Source organism: Peromyscus californicus, unplaced genomic scaffold (assembly GCF_007827085.1).
Source record: "Peromyscus californicus insignis strain IS unplaced genomic scaffold, ASM782708v3 Scaffold_10__1_contigs__length_136768540, whole genome shotgun sequence".
Taxonomy (NCBI): Eukaryota; Metazoa; Chordata; class Mammalia; order Rodentia; family Cricetidae; genus Peromyscus; species Peromyscus californicus.
The window spans coordinates 31,424,283-31,441,228 of NW_026294391.1; the positions used below are offsets into that span (position 1 = coordinate 31,424,283).

The window sequence follows — 16,946 nt, forward strand, 5'->3', positions numbered from 1 at the left end:
TTCAGTTTTCTCCAGGGACAAGCAACCTGGTAGGTTATACAATACCAAGTGGTTAAGAGGTAGATAGGGGCCGGGCGGTGGTGGTGCACGCCTTTAATCCCAGCACTTGGGAGGCAGAGCCAGGTGAATCTTTGTGAGTTCGAGGCCAGCCTGGGCTACAGAGTGAGTTACAGGAAAGGCGCAAAAGCTACACAGAGAAACCCTGTCTCGAAAAAACAAAACAAAACAAAAAAACAAAACACAAAAACAAAAAAAGAGGTAGATGGGAGGAGAGATGGGTGAAATGATATAAATATAGTACTCATGTATAGAAATCTCAATAATATTAAAAATTAAAAAGAAGAGCCTAAGGCAAGAAGATCAGTAGTTGGAGGTCGTCCTAGGTAACTTAGTAGGACTCTGCCTCATAAAGACAAGGAAAAGGTGTGGGATTGTAGTTCAGTAATGGAGCTCTTGCCTAGTACAGCACAGGTGAGGCAGGGGCTTCAACCTCCAGTAGGACCACTTTACAAAGATTTTTCATGCAATTTGCCTTTTATTCATGTTAAAGGTCTAAAGGATTATAACAGTAAAATCCATTTATATTCAAAATGTGTAAAATTTGAATATATGTTCATACATATATGTAAAGTAAATTTAAATTTTAAGTTATAAATTTTATGATTTCATAAATGATGTTTTAAATATTTTAGAAGAAAAGTATCAATTGAAATCAAAAGGTAAAATTTATAGTTAATGAATATCATGAAATTTTATAGTCAAAATGAAATGAAAATTGTGTTAAAGAATTTTATAATCGAGGTGCCTGTAATTCCAGCGTTTAAGAGACTAGGGAAGGTGAGGCAGGAGGATTAACAGTTCAGTGCCATCCTCAACTTCATATTGAGTATGAGACCAGACTGTACTATATGAGACCTTGTCTCAAAAGAGAAATGGGGGGGGGTTGTGGAGGAAGGAAGGAAAGGAGAAAAGAAGGAAAGAAAGAAAACTGTTGAACATGGTGGCACATGCCTGTGATCCTAGCGTTAAAGATTGGCAGCTGGAGTGTGAGTTCAGGACCAACCTTTGGGCTGCATGAGGATAAAAGAAAGAAAGGAAAATCAGACAAACAAAGAACAAATTACAGAAGGAGACCTAGTCACAAAACACTAGGGTGCAATGCCTACCTAGTTTCTTTCTTTTCTCTTTTTCTTTTTTTCCTTTTTGGTTTTTCAAGACAGGGTTTCAGTGTGTAGCTCTGGTTGTCCTAGAACTCACTCTGTAGACCAGGCTGGCCTTGAACTCACAGAGATCCACTTGCATTTGCCTCCCGAGTTTTGGGATTAAAGGGGTGTACCACCACTGCCCAGCGACTACCTAGTTTCTAATTCACCTGTTTTATAGCCAAATCGGCATATATCTGTAGGCATAAACATATAAAAATAAGTGTATCTATGCATAAATACATGAATTTAAGAGTAATTTGAATTCCTTATTATGTTAAATTTTGTAACTGCATATGAAATCATTTGTTCCTCTAGAACTCAGGAGTTAGATAAGAAGAAAAGAGGTGTGTTCAATAGTAGTGGAAAATATTTGCTTATGTACAGATCTATTGCATGCTCTCGCTCTCTCTGAAGGCCAGTATCTCACAAGTTAACTTTCCTTTTGTTTTTTTTATAAGTCTCTCCATTGCTTATTTCCTGTCCTCTAAAATTGCTTCTGTTTCTGATTTTGCTATTAGTGTTTTGAGTGTGGTTGCTTTTTCTTTCTAGGGCAGCAGGGAAAAGTTCAAGAAATATTAATCTTTTTTTGAGACAGAGTCTCATGTACTCCAGATTGGACTCAAATTCCCTGTCCTTAATCTTCTTTCCTCTACCTCCCATGTCCTGAAATTAAGGCACATGCCACTATGCTTGATTTATGTGATGCTAGAAATGGACGTTGAGTTTTATACACGGTAGTTGAGCACTCTACCAATAGAGCTACATTTCCAGCCATGGCATTAATCTTGAATGTAAACATTTAGGGTGTTGGCTCACAGTCTGTCATCACTGGATTCTGAGTAGCAGAGCTGCCCATGGATTTTAAAATGCTTTTACCCTTTAGGTATGTCTGTGATCTACCGTGATCTCAGACTGGCTACTCATTGTCCATGTCTTAAAGATTTTTACATATGATTTTACACAACATTTCTTTTCACTTTGCTCTTCTAACTGAAGTTTATTCCAGGGTTTTCTTGTCCTTGTATAAAAAGTGAAACAATAGCTGTTGTTGGTTGGCTTCATCACAAGGTGAGGAAGTTCATGAAGAGTTACCTGACAGCAGTTTTCTATTAGTGTTATCAGATGCTTTGAATATCAGTTCGTTCCAAATATAGTTTGATATTTCTATCTGGTTCATGGATCTAAATAAAGCCTTTAGAGTTTCATTCTGTAAAAGGTGTAACATCTGTCATGCTATAGTAAATCCATTTTTAAAACTTTAGTATTTGGAAATAAAATGACTTATCAGGGAGAGAATAGTAGTTAAAATCTAAGTTTTGGTGTAGCAAAACATCAGAGTCAGGACAATATTCTTAGTAAAACTGAAAAGTCTATGGAACTGAGCTATATTTAGTATTAGTCAAGGTACACACACACAATTCATAGTTAACTGTGAAAAGACAAGCTATAATATTATACCAACCAATACAGAAGTTGTAGTTGTCAACAATTACAAATGTCTTTAATTATACAGTGTTAGAGTAACTTAAATGCAAATTGTATGACAAAATTGATGTTGAAACGTGGTGTAGTGGTTCATTGCAGTGTGATTCCCAGCTGAGACAGAAGGATTGCAAGTTCCAGGCCAGCTTGCATGAGGTGGTAAGATGTGCTTCCACAAACAAAGCAAAACTGAAAACTAATGCTAAATAAAGATCTCATTTATTTTGGTTTAGTTTGACTTTCTTTTTGCAATTTTGAGAGAGACAAAAAGAGAATAAAGTTGGGTGGATAGAGAGGAGGGGAAGATCTGGGAGGAGTTGGAGGAGGAGAAAACATGATCAAAATACATTGTATACAAAAGTGTTTCAAATAATAAAAACAACACTTAGCATATCAGTGCATGTATTATCAAATGTCTGAGCCTTAAAGAACTACTTTGTTAATCACTCTATGTGTTCAACTTTGGCACTGCTGTCTTAGTCAGGGTTTCTATTGCTGCAATGAAACACCATGACCAAAAAGCAAGTTGGGGAAGAAAGGGTTTATTTGGCTTATACTTTCATATCATAGTCCATCATAGAAAGAAGTCAGGACAGGAACTCAAACGGGGCAGGATCCTGGAGGCAGGAACTGGTGCAGAGGCCATGGAGGGGTGCTGCTTACTGGCTTGCTTCTCCTGGTTTTCTTAGCCTGCTTTTTTATAGAACTCAGGACCACCAGCTCAGGGATGGCATCACCCACAATGGGATGGGCCCTCCCTTCCAATCATTAATTAAAAAATGCCTCACAGCTGGATCTTTTTTTTGGGGGGGCAGGGAGGGACATGGTTTCTCTGTGTAACAGCCCTAGCTCTGGAACTAGCTCTGTGACTAGGCTGGCCTTGAACTCACAGAGATCTGCCTGCCTCTGCCTCTCAAGTGCTGGGATTAAAGGCGTGTGCCATTCACAGCTGGATCTTATGGAGGCATTTTCTCAATTGAAGTTCCTTCTTCTCTGATGACTCTAGTTTGTGTCAAGTTGACATAAAACTAGCCAAATGTTTTAAGTCTTCCGACTTCATTTTTTTTTTATTTCTCCAAAGCATTTGGACATTTTTAATCATAGTATTCATTGATAGCTCATTTGAAAATTTCAGAAAAGTGGAATAATTGCAAACAAAGCTTGCAAACAGGAAGGCGTTGAGTTTATTTCAGGGGAACTGAAATTAATTGATGAGAGTTCAAATGATTTCTAAGATTTAATTTTGCAATTCTATAATTGAATGTTGGAATATCTTGACTTTGAAGCATCTTTTGATGAAGTTCCTCTTTGTAATTGGATAAATTTATAGTTTGTACCAAAATAGAATGATTTTTGAGAGGACTTACAATTTTACAGCATTAAATTTACCCAAACCAGCCGGGCGGTGGTGGCGCATGCCTTTAATCCCAGCACTCAGGAGGCAGAGGCAGGCGGATCTCTGTGAGTTCGAGGCCAGCCTGGTCTACAAAGTGAGTTCCAGGAAAGGCGCAAAACTACAGAAAAACCCTGTCTCGAAAAACCAAAAAAAAAAAAATTACCCAAACCATTAGGAAGGATCAAATGTAGAGACAACCTATTTTAAAAATGTTGCCACATTTAAGTGTTTGCTTAAGAAAGATACTCCTAACAGAAGCAAAAAGCCACTACTTGAGAAACTATTTGGGCTTGTATAGCTATATATTTCAACAAAAGATAACTTGAAGTATCCTCTAGGTATAGAATTTGTACCACATCCGCTAAAGGTAAGTTTTTATCAATTAAAATGTGCCTTATCTATCCATCTCTGGTTAGTTGTCATTCAACAAGGTGCTAAGATTGTTTGGAGAGGCATAGAACTGCCTACTTAAAAAACAGTGCCGGGAAAACTAGATCTCCTTGCGCAAAACTATGAATTTAGCTTCAATACATCACAACATAGACAAAAGGTAACTCAAAATGAATTGAAGATGCAAATCGAAGAGCTAAAACTGTAAACTCTTACAAAGAAACAGGCGAACACACACATGACCTTGAATTGAGAATGAGTCTCTTAGATATGCTATCAAAAACACAAGTAACTAAAGAATGACATCAATACATTAGACTTTGTGGAAATTGAAAACTTTAAAAAATATTTATTTGTGTGTGTGAGTAAAGGTATGCACATGCCATGGCACATGTCTGGAGGACACAGGACAACACCTGAGGAACAGTTCTCTCCTTCCACCATGTGGGCCCTGGGAAACAAATTCAGATTCTGTCTTGGAGGCAGGCCCCTCTACCTGCTGAGCCATCCTTGGCCTGAAAAAAACAAAACAAAACAAAATATAAAAACTTTTGTACATCAAAAGATGTTATCCAGGAAGTGAAAAAATAAGGTTAGAGGTCTAGCTCAGTTGGTAAAGTGCTTGCCTGGCAGGCACAAGGACCTGAATTCCATCTTCAGCATCCACATAAAAAGCCGGGCATGGTGTAGAATTTGTAATTCCAGTGCTGAGGAGATAGAAATATGCAGATTTCTTGGGTTTTCTGGTCAGCCAGCATAGCCTAGTTCATGAGTTCCAGGCCAGTGAGACCATATCTTAAAATAATGGTGAATGGTACCTGAAAAACAGCACCCAAGGTTGTCTCTGGCTTCCACATGCATGTACACATAAGTGCACCCATATCCACACACCTACCAACACCCCCCCCCCACACACACACACAATTGAATAGTCTATACCTGATCTGATGAAAGGCTAAAGTTGTCCATTTGGATCAAGAACAATGTAAATAGTGAGTGCTCATTAATGTAAAAACCTGTAACTGGCCAAAGTATGAAGAATAAGTGATGGTAGCATGCTTGACCTTAAATGGGATAGCTATATCTTCCCTTCCAAGGCTCACAGAACATCATGGAAGAGGAAATAGAAAGAATGTAAGAGCCAGAGAATAGGGAGATATGTAACAAAAAGACATCTTCTGGAAATAACATAGCTGATGCATTCATGAATTTACTGTAGCTGTGGTTATCCAAAGAACACTTGTACTAGATTAAGCTTCTCAGCATTTCATCATGGATCAGGGAGAGACCCATGAGGCCCCATCCCTCCTGGAGAGACTATTGGTAGTTAATGGTTGTTGGGAGATTGGGGGGCACTATTTTTTAAAAACTACAGCCTCTTTATTTTGCAAGCTTTTCATTTCAGGACAAAATAAACAAATGAACAAAACATAATGCACAACACCCAGCCCTGCTATTTGGTGAAGGAGGGGAGACTTTTCTGCCTTAAGCCACTAAGGACAGGAGAGAAGAAGATAGCCTATAGGCATCAGCAGAGAGCCAGGTGGGTCAAGCTTAGTCAAAACTGCCAGGGAGCCAAAGGGAAACGTAGACAAAGGGCACAGGCTTCCCAGGGGCAACTCTTATTTCTTCCATGGGAAATGACAGTATCTTCATCATCAAAAGTGGTGGGCTCAGCTGCGCTCGGCTCTACGGTCACTTCGTTTTCATCAGTGCTCAGGCCTCGTATGATCATGCAGTAGATGTAGTTGGCGTGGGTCTCAGGATCCTCCAGGGAGAAGCCAGGGGAGAGTAAAGTGGTTTTCAACAGTAGTAAACAGTAGCACTGCTAGGTTCGGACAGCCTTGCCATTTTGTCTGTCTCAGTCTTTTGCTGCAGGCTTTCCATAAGGGGATGGCCAGGATGGATCTTTATGTGCTTTTTTGGCCATTATGTAGCCAACTGTAGAGTAGTCTTGGAGTGCTTGGGCCTTCATGATGACAGTCCATCCATCCATAAGTGCTTTTCATAATGCAGCACAGTGAAGAGACAAGCTTATTGGAAATTGTCACCTTTTCAGTTTTCTTATCCAAGATCTTCATGAGCTTTCAAAGATTCTGAAAATTTCCCTTGTTCTACTTCATTTTCTTCTCCTTCTCATCCTCTGGTAGCTCCATGCCCTCCTTGATCAAAGATACTGGGCTTTTCCCCATACAACTCCTTGACTTGTTGCATGCAGTACCTGTAAATAGGCTTAGTTATATATACCACCTCAATGCCCCACTTCCTCATATGCTCCATGAAGGCAGAGTTGGCTACCCAGTCTTTGCTTACAGTAGTGATGTAGTAAACTGATTTCTGTGTCTCCTTCATGGACGATACATACTTTGATATGAAAGTCATCTCATACCCAGACTGAGAGGTGTGGTATCCCAGTAGCTCAGAGAGGCATCATTGTCAGCTAGTAGAATCTTCATGGATTCCAAGCTTTATGTTCTTAGAGAATATAGAATTTCTTGTAGTTCTCTTTGTCTTCTGCCAGCTTAGGGATGAGCTCAAAGTCTTTCTTCACATTGCTTTCAAGGTTTTGCGCTACTGGAGCATTTCTTGGGGGATGTTCATCCTTGGAGCCAACCATATCACAGATAAGTTGAGATAGTTTGGTATTAACTCATCATAGCTGTCCATCATGAACATATGATGGACACAGAGCTTGATGTTCTTCTTGATATTCTCAAAGAGGACAATAGGAACTTACCAAGAGATGATGAACAGTGCCCTGAATTCCAATTGACCTTCTATAAAGAAGTGTTTAACTGCCAACTGGTTTCCCAATCACTGGTGAAGGTCTTATATAATTTACTATATTCGTTTTTAAGTGATACCATCAGGGGTTCTGGTCCACATGCTCTTGGTCTGGCTCAATTATTTCTGACCAGTGTATTTCTCCTTAATTTTCTTGGTTTACTTTTTTAAAAAAATTTTTACTGGTATCATCCTCCTTATCTGCTCATACATCTTCAATCTTAGGCTTCTCCTTATCATTCTTATTGTCCTCTTCTTTCTCTTACTTTGCCTCATTATCACTGATCTGCTTCTGTCCTTCCTTATCCAAATGAAGAGTGATAGGATAGCCCATGAACTGTGAGTACTTCTTTGCCACCTCATTGACCCTCCTCTCCTAAGTATTCTGTCTGGTCTTTGGGGTGAAGGATCCCTTTTATATCCTGGCCAATAGGCTCACTGTGATATGCCTATACAGTGAAGGATCCATCAGCAGAAGACTCACAGGCATAGTGTTCATCATCATTGTGTTTTGTGATCACAACTTTCTCTGCCACCAGAGAGGCAGAATGGAATCCAATATTGTCTTTTTTGTCAACTTGAAACAAGCTAGGTTTATCTGAAAAGAAGAAACCACAACTGAAAAAAATCACTCTATAAGACTGGCCTGGAAGCAGCCGGGCAGTGGTGGTGCATGCCTTTAATCCCAGCACTCAGGAGGCAGAGGCAGGCAGATCTCTGTGAGTTGGAGGCCAGCCTGGTCTACAGAGTGAGTTCTAGAACAGCCAAGGCTACACAAAGAAACCCTGTCTCAAACAAACAAACAAACAAACAAACAAACAAACAAACAAACAAAAACAAAAAATGGCCTGGAGGCATGCCTGTGGATTCTTCCTTCCTTCCTTCTTTCCTTCTTTCCTTCTTTCCTTCCTTCCTTCCTTCCTTCCTTTTTCTTTCTTTCTTTCTTTCTTTCTTTCTTTCTTTCTTTCTTTCTTTCTTTCTTTCTTTCTTTCTCTCTCTCTCTCTCTCTCTTTCTTTCTTCCATTCTTTTATTCTTTTATTCTTTTTTTCTTTTTTTGAGATAGAGTCTTTCTAAGTAGTCCTGGCTGTCCTGGAACTCACTATGTAGACCACGCAGGCCTTGAACTCACATAGATCCCACCTGCTCCTGCCTCCCAAGTGCTGGGATTAAAGGCTTGCACTACTTTCAGCCATTTTTTTTGAGACAGGGTTTCCTCTGTATAGCCCTTACTATCCTGGAACTCATTATGTAAACTAGGGTGGCCTCAAACTCACAGAGACCCACCTGCCTCTGCCTCCTGAGTGCTGGAGCTAAAGGTATGCACCACCATGCTTCACTCCTGTGGGGGCATTTTTAAAATTAGTGATTGACATGGGAGGGGAGGGTCCAGCCCATTGCAGGTGGTGCTATCCTGGGCAGGCAGTCCTGGTATGTATAAGAAAGCAGGCTGAACAAGTCATGAGGAGCAAGCCAGTTAGCAGCATTTCTCCATGGCCTCTGCCTCAGTTCTTGCCTCTAGGTTCCTACCTTGAGTTCCTGATATGAGTTTCCTGAATGATGGACTACAAGCTGTAAGATGAAATAAACCATTTACTCTCCAAGTTGCTTTTGGTCATGATGTTTTATCACAGCAATAGAAACCCTAACTAAAACAAACCTGAAACTGCTGAATCCTAGGGATGTCTGCACCAGCCTGGAGAGCCTCCATGAAAGTTTTGTGCCAGACTGAGCAATGGTTTCCAAATTATCTATGAGGTCAGGCTTGGTCATGCCAAAGCTTGTCTCCACCAAAGTCAGGATGCATTTCTGAGAGTTGCAGATGATGTCAGTTTTCAGCTTTTTACCCCTGTCCAACTTGGATGGATCTGTCAGGCTATCATAGCAACTCTTGTCCAAGACATCTGAAGCATTAGAGATCAATTTCTGAAGGAACATTCCCTTGTTAGAATAGAAAGTAGTCATGATGAGGGGCTTAGGTTGACCAAGTTCTGCTGGAAAGGCAAAAGTCTCCACCTTCTTCTGGTGGTCCACATCTCAGGAGTCTTGAGGGGGAAGCACTGCATTAGTCCAGACTAGGATGGGCTCGGACAGTCTCTGCCTTGAATGTTATCACCAAGGCTGTTCAGGGTAAACACTCGGTTCATCCAAGTTGGACAGTGGTAAAAAGCTGACAATTCACATCACCCCCAACCCTCAAGAGAGTAGGACAGTGTGTCATTTTTTTTCAGTGCTCCAGTAAACTCCCACCCGTGCTTGGGCAAGAAAGTAATTCAATTTGATGGTTTATATGCAAAAAGAAAAAAGTAAAATAGGAGGAGGACTACTTGAGAAGGGTTCCAGCTGGATGTGTGTGTATGGGGGTGGTAAGAGAGGGGATTAGGGGTAAAAGGACTAAAATTCATTTTAAATATATATGAAACTGTCAAACAATAAAAAATTAAAACATATTTGTTCTGATCATTTCTAGTTTGATATTGTATTAGAGGTTCTAGCTAGTGGTAAAAGCAAGGAAAAGAAATAAAAAGACAAAATGGAAAAAGGAAAAAATAAAATTGTCTTTAAGAACAAATGAAATGGTCATCTATGTAGAAAATACAAAAAAAAACAACTATCAAAAAACTACTAAAACAAGTTAGATTATAACAATTTCACAATACAAGGTCAAAATAGAACATTGTAGTGATTAACAAATGTAAACTGAAATAATATCATGTACAAATAATATCATTAAAAACCTATGAAATGCTTAGGCATAAATCTGACCAAGGACAGGAGGGAGTCTGCAGCCTGTGTCTGTGGTCTTGCCCATGACATCCAGCTGCATGGGACTGACCCTTGGAATATGGTACCACAGGAATCAGTTCCTAGGCTCCAATAAACAGCTATGCCCCTCTTGGCTCATCATCAGGATATCCCTTTCATCTGATGAATGTTACCTCTCAGTACAAGTCAGTGGTTAAAATTGGCACCAGTGCTTAAGGGATATTGTATAAGGTCCATGATCTACAGAGTGGCCACTTTATGGTCCTTAAGAGTCCCCAGTGGAAGAGGAGGTTGAGTGGGCCTTCCCATCAGCATGAGGTTTTGAGGTCTTACTGAGGAGGCTGGGAACATTTGAGCATATCTGTGTTGTCTTTGTGATGGATGTCTATGCCATTCCTGATCTGACCAAGAGACTACGGTGATCCTGAGCATATAGACCAAGACCTAAGGACACATATAGACAAGGCACCCCCACCCAGGTTTTCCAGCTAAGGCCTTAAAGAGTCTCATGTGACAGTTTCTAAGAGGCCTAGATTTCCTTTGTGCAAATTGTATTATTCATCAAGATCTGAGGTCAGAGAACAGTCTTGTGACAAGTGGTGGGACATGCAAGCTGGTTGAATTTGGCCTAGCTGGATTCTATATCTACCAGAGAGAGAACCCTTATATCTGTGGTTGTTACATTCTAATACCACACTCCTGAAGTTCTGCAGTCTACATATATACTATCTGTGGATAAGTGGTGTTAGTTGTATCTTTGCAGAGATGTTTCCTTAAGACCCTCTGTTCTGTGGAAAATTTGAAGCTAACTGGCTCTGCAAAATCTTTTTTTTCTTTTGACACAGAATCTCTCTATATAGCAATGGATGTCCTGGAACACATTATGTAGATGAGGCTGGCCTTGAACTTGAGTTCTGGGATTAAAAGCATGCACCAACACGCCCAGCTCAAATCTTTGATCTTATAGGAGCACCCCCAGGAGGTAACTGCCTAGGGCCTGGGCCAATGCAGTCAGTGGTGGTGGAGATAGAGGGGTCTGAAGCACAGCCAGCTGTGCTGCAAATGCTGCCTTTTCCTTCCTGCCTTTCTTTTTTCAAGACAGGCTTTCTCTGTAGCCCTGATTGTCCTGGAACTTGCTCTGTAGACTAAGCTGGCCTTGAACTCAGAGATCTGCCTGCCAAGTGCTGGGATTAAAGGTGTCCACCACCACATCTGCTTGCAAATGCTGACTTTTAATCTACAGAAGTGCATCTCTGCCTTTCAAGCCCTTTCCTGTGATATTCTTTTTACTAAGGTATGTATGTATGTATGTATGTATGTTGTGGGGGGAGGTTGTGCCATACTATGCAAGTGAAGGTCCCAATGATGAAACTCAGGTTATCAGGCTTGCAGCATGTGCCTTTACCCACTGTGGTAGTTTGAATAAGAATGGCTCCTAAAGGCTCATATATTTGAATACCTGGTCACCATGGAGTGGAACTGTTTGAAAGGATTAGAAGGATTAGGAAGTATATTCTTGTTGAAGTAGGTGTGTGTAGATGTAACCAACCATCTTTTTAAATAAGAAACACAGAACCAATGCAAAGAAGAAAGCCAAAAGGTCAGAGCTAAGAGCTAAAACCTTACCCTTCCTCCTGTGGTGGTCCTACCTCTCCGAACCAGAGCTACCCTGTAACTAGAGTTTTTCTGCCTGGCCCACAGTCAGGACAAATCTCTCTCACCCGCCAGTCCCAAACCGCTCAAACCCGATCAAATAAACACAGAGACTTATATTGGTTTCAAACTGTATGGCCGTGGCAGGCTTCTTGCTAACTGTTCTTACAGCTTAAATTAATCCATTTCTATTAATCTATACCTTGCCACGTGGCTTGTGGCTTACCGGTACTTTACATCTTCCTTATCCTGATGGCGGCTGGCCGTGTCTCTCGACTCAGCCTTCCACTTCCCAGCTCTATTCTCCTCCTTGTCCCGCCTATACTTCCTGCCTGGCCACGGGCCAATCAGTGATTTATTTATTGACCAATCAGCAACACATTTGACATACAGACCATCCCACAGCACCTCCCCTTTTCTTTTCTTAAAAAGGAAGGTATTAACCTTTACACATCTCCAAAGTCAGCTTGGTATATTTGGGAATTTGGGCGTAGCTTCTCTTACTACTTCCTGCTGGAGGGGGGCGCTGTATCTTCTGGGGAAACAAAGAAAATTTTAGAATCATGGAGTAGTCCGTGAGGCTGTATCATCTGAGCCAGTTGTCTTGAAACGGTTCTGGATGTTGGATCATCTGGGCCATGGTGTCATCGGAGACCTTTCAGGGGGTCTTGGCTGGTCAAACCTGATGTATCTTACTCTGGAACAAATCCATAGCCTCTTGCTTTCTGTGGAAACAAAAGAGACTCTTTTCCAAAGCAACATATCCTTACATCCAAATTTTGAAGTCAAAGTATCTTTAAAATATACGTACTGGTTTAACTCAGCTTCCTTTACAATCAAACATCTCTCTGTAGTTAAGAATCCCAAAGACAACACAATCCAGACTCTCTGTGTAATAGTCATCTCTACGTGGCTTATTTTTTATATTAATTTTACTGTCTCTTTAAAGACTTTATTTTTTAAAACCATGTATTTGTTTCTATACTGTATATATCACCTTTTTTTGTCTCTTTCAAGCCTACGTATATTTTACACACATTTTAAACTATTACATCTGAATCTGTCTTATTGTGAACCTGTTGCTTTAAATTGCAGCCTTCTAAGCCTGAAACGGCACTGTGGCTGCTGGCTCCGCCCACTTTAGCTTCCCAACATGGCGGTTCCGCCAGCTCTGGGAACCATCAAGTCTCAGAAATAGTGGGTCTACGCTTTTATCCAAGCAGCGTGTAGCCCAGAAACCTCTTTTTTTTTTTTTTTTGTACTAGCAAATGCTAAATCCACAATGTAGCTTAATGTGCCACTTGCTGAGGCCTCATTCCCGCCATATGGCGGCAGGTCGAGCGCGCACGCCAGCAACCCGCCAGTAGTTTATGTGTAGCCCAGGCTGGCCTCGAACTCGTGATCCTCCTGCCTCCGCCTCCTTCAGCAAATCCTACCGGCATGCGCCACCACAACCGGCTGGTGTCAGAAGTGGGATTCGAACCCACGCCTCCATTTGGAGACCCCGTACGGGCCACCAGAGGCTATGGATTTGTTCCAGATTAAGACACATCAGGTTTGACCAGCCAAGACCCCCTGAAAGGTCTCCGATGACACCATGGCCCAGATGATCCAACATCCAGAATGGTTTCAAGGCAACTGGCTCAGACGATACACCCTCATGGACTACTCCATAATCCTAAAATATTCTTTGTGTCCCCATAAGATACAGCGCCCCCCTCCAGCAGGAAGTAGTAAGAGAAGCTACGCCCAAATTCCCAAATATACCAAGCTGACTTTGGAGATGTGTAAAGGTTAAAACCTTCCTTTTTAAGAAAAGAAAAGGGGAGGTGCTGTGGGATGGTCTGTATGTCAAATGTGTTGCTGATTGGTCAATAAATAAATCACTGATTGGCCCGTGGCCAGGCAGGAAGTATAGGCGGGACAAGGAGGAGAATAGAGCTGGGAAGTGGAAGGCTGAGTCGAGAGACACGGCCAGCCGCCGCCGCCATCAGGATAAGGAAGATGTAAAGTACCGGTAAGCCACAAGCCACGTGGCAAGGTATAGATTAATAGAAATGGATTAATTTAAGCTGTAAGAACAGTTAGCAAGAAGCCTGCCACGGCCATACAGTTTGAAACCAATATAAGTCTCTGTGTTTATTTGATCGGGTTTGAGCGGTTTGGGACTGGCGGGTGAGAGAGATTTGTCCTGACTGTGGGCCAGGCAGAAAAACTCTAGTTACAAATGGTGTCCAACGTGGTGGCAAGAGTTTCCACCTAAAAACTGACAAAAAAGATTCTAAAACGGAGCTAAAAACAGTTCCTAATTGTTTCTCTCAAATGAGCGGCAGCTGCCGGTTTGAGCTACTGGCGGGTTGCTGGCGTGCGCGCTCGACCTGCAGTATGGCAGGAATGAGGCCTCTGCAAGTGGCACATTAAGCTGCTTGATGGATTTAGCCTTTGCTAGTATAAAACAAAAAAAAAGAGGTTTCTGGGCTACATGCTGCTTGGATAAAAGCATAGACCCACGATGGCTCCCAGAGCTGGCGGTAAGCATACCGCCGTCGCCATGTTGGGAAGCTGAAGTGGGCGGAGCCAGCAGCCACAACACCAGCGCCGTTTCAGGCTTAGAAGGCTGCAGTTTAAAGCAATAGGCTCAAGCTAATATAAAAAAATAAGCCACGTAAAGATGGCTACCACACAGAGAATCTGGATTATGTTCTCTTTGATATTCGTAACTGAAGAAAAACATTTGATTACAAAAGCTGTTGAGTTATGCCAAAATGTATATTTTAAAGGTACCTTGACTTCAAAATTTGGATATAAGGATATGTTGCTTTGGAAAGGAGATTCTGCTTTTGTTTCCACAGAAAGCCAGAGGCTATGGATTTGTTCCAGATTAAGACACATCAGGTTTGACCAGCCAAGACCCCCTGAAAGGTCTCCGATGACACCATGGCCCAGATGATCCAACATCCAGAATGGTTTCAAGGCAACTGGCTCAGACGATACACCCTCATGGACTACTCCATAATCCTAAAATATTCTTTGTGTCCCCATAAGATACAGCGCCCCCCTCCAGCAGGAAGTAGTAAGAGAAGCTACGCCCAAATTCCCAAATATACCAAGCTGACTTTGGAGATGTGTAAAGGTTAAAACCTTCCTTTTTAAGAAAAGAAAAGGGGAGGTGCTGTGGGATGGTCTGTATGTCAAATGTGTTGCTGATTGGTCAATAAATAAATCACTGATTGGCCCGTGGCCAGGCAGGAAGTATAGGCAGGACAAGGAGGAGAATAGAGCTGGGAAGTGGAAGGCTGAGGAAAGAGACACTGCGAGCCGCCATCAGGACAAGGAAGATGTAAAGTACCGGTAAGCCACAAGTCACGTGGCAAGGTATAGATTAATAGAAATGGATTAATTTAAGCTGTAAGAACAGTTAGCAAGAAGCCTGCCACGGCCATACAGTTTGTAACCAATATAAGTCTCTGTGTTTACTTGGTCGGGTTTGAGCGGCTTGGGACTGGCGGGTGAGAGAGATTTGTCCTGACTGTGGGCCAGGCAGGAAAACTCAAGCAACACTACCCCTGTGTTGAAGTCTTCATATAGAGTTCCTGTTCTGCCTTCTCATTGGTTGTAAACCCAACCACATGACCGCCTCGTCAGGGCCTGTCTGTATAGGCCTCCAGGTTTTCTATGATTGGTATTGAGATTAAAGGCATGTGTATCCAATACTGGCTGTATCCCTGAACACACAGAGACTTACCTAGCTCTGCCTACCAAGTGCTGGGATTACAAGATTACACCACCACTGCCCTGCTTTCCTATGGCTTGCTAATAGCTCTGACCCCCGGGGAACTTTATTTATTAACATACAAATAACATTTTAATACAAATAAAATATCACCATAGGTGTGGCCTTGTTGGAGGAAGTGTGTCACTGGGGGTGGGCTTTGAGGTTTCAAAAGTTCATGTTAAGCCCATTTATTTCTTTTTCTATTGGCCAGAATGAAGTTCTTATCTATTTCTTCAGCACTATGCCTGTCTGCTGCCATGCTCCCCACCATGATGAAAATGTACTAACCTCTCAAACTTTAAGCAAGCCCCAATTAAATGCTTTCCTTTATGAGTTGCCTTGGTCATGGTGCCTCTTCACAGCAATAGAACAGTATCTAAGACATCCACTGAGCCATCTCTCAGGCCCTACAGCACTCTGGTGGACATAAGAAAGAAGGAGGTCCAGAATGGAATGGCTACTTTCCCCCTTAGGGACACTTGAAAGGAGAGAACCCCACTGAGAAGACAATTTCTATCTTCCTCTCAAACTATGGGGATTCCTTCAACTATTTACAGAAAATTTGGTGGAAGATAGTCAGCTTTTATTTTATTTTGTTTTCTTTAGCCTCAGAACAGTTCAATGTTTTGATTTAAGGACAGAAATCTCAGGGGCATCTCAAAAACCATAGGGTCATTTTTGGCACTTTTATTGTGAAAATTAATGGCAAATAATTTTTTTTCCCTTTAGACCAATGGTTCTAACCTTCCTAATGCTGAGACACCTTAATATATAGTTCCTCATATTGTGATGACTCCCAACCACAAAATTATTTTCATTGCTACTTCATAACTGTAATTTTGCTACTGTTATGAATAATAATGTAAATATCTATGTTTTCTGATGGTACAAGGCAACCTCTGTGAAAGGGGTCACAGCCTACAGGTTGAGAACTGATGCTCTAGATAATGACCTCAAGGCAATGGTAAGTCTTTCATTCTTCTATTTGTCCAGACAGACAAGGAGAAAGACAGATTCCCTTGATCTTTTTGTAGGGATGTGTGGTGGTTTGAAAGAAAATGCCCCTATAGGCTCATAGGGCATGGCACTATTTGAAAGGATTAGGACTTATGGCTTTGTTGGAGTGTGTGGCCTTATCGGAGGAAGTGTGTCAGTGGGGGTTGGCTTTGGGGTTTTAGAAGCCCAAGCCAGGCCCAGTAGCTCTCTCTATTCCTACTGCCTGTGGATCTGGATGTAGGACTCAGCTCCTTCTCCAGCACCATGTCTGTCTGCATCCCTCCATAGTACACAGCATGGTGAAATGGACTAAACCTCTGAATATTAACTAAGACAAGATGCTTCATTTGAGTTACTCAAGCATTCATCTATGTCTCTCTCTGACCCTGCACTTTTAGTTTTGTCAAAGTATAACATACTCCTTCTTTTTAAAAATCAACTTAATTTCTATTTTTTATTAAAATATTTTTTTTCACAAAACATATTTCAATCATGTTTTTC

General features: G+C 41.4%; 2 pseudogenes; one reads left to right on the top strand and one right to left on the bottom strand.

Annotated features, from left to right (window-relative positions):
• Positions 1-6,031: 6,031 nt before the first annotated feature.
• On the bottom strand, positions 6,032-10,082 carry LOC128114117 (heat shock protein HSP 90-beta-like; annotated as a pseudogene).
• Positions 10,083-10,183: 101 nt separating this feature from the next.
• On the top strand, positions 10,184-16,217 carry LOC128114127 (cyclin-dependent kinase 4-like; annotated as a pseudogene).
• The last annotated feature ends 729 nt before the right edge of the window (positions 16,218-16,946 follow it).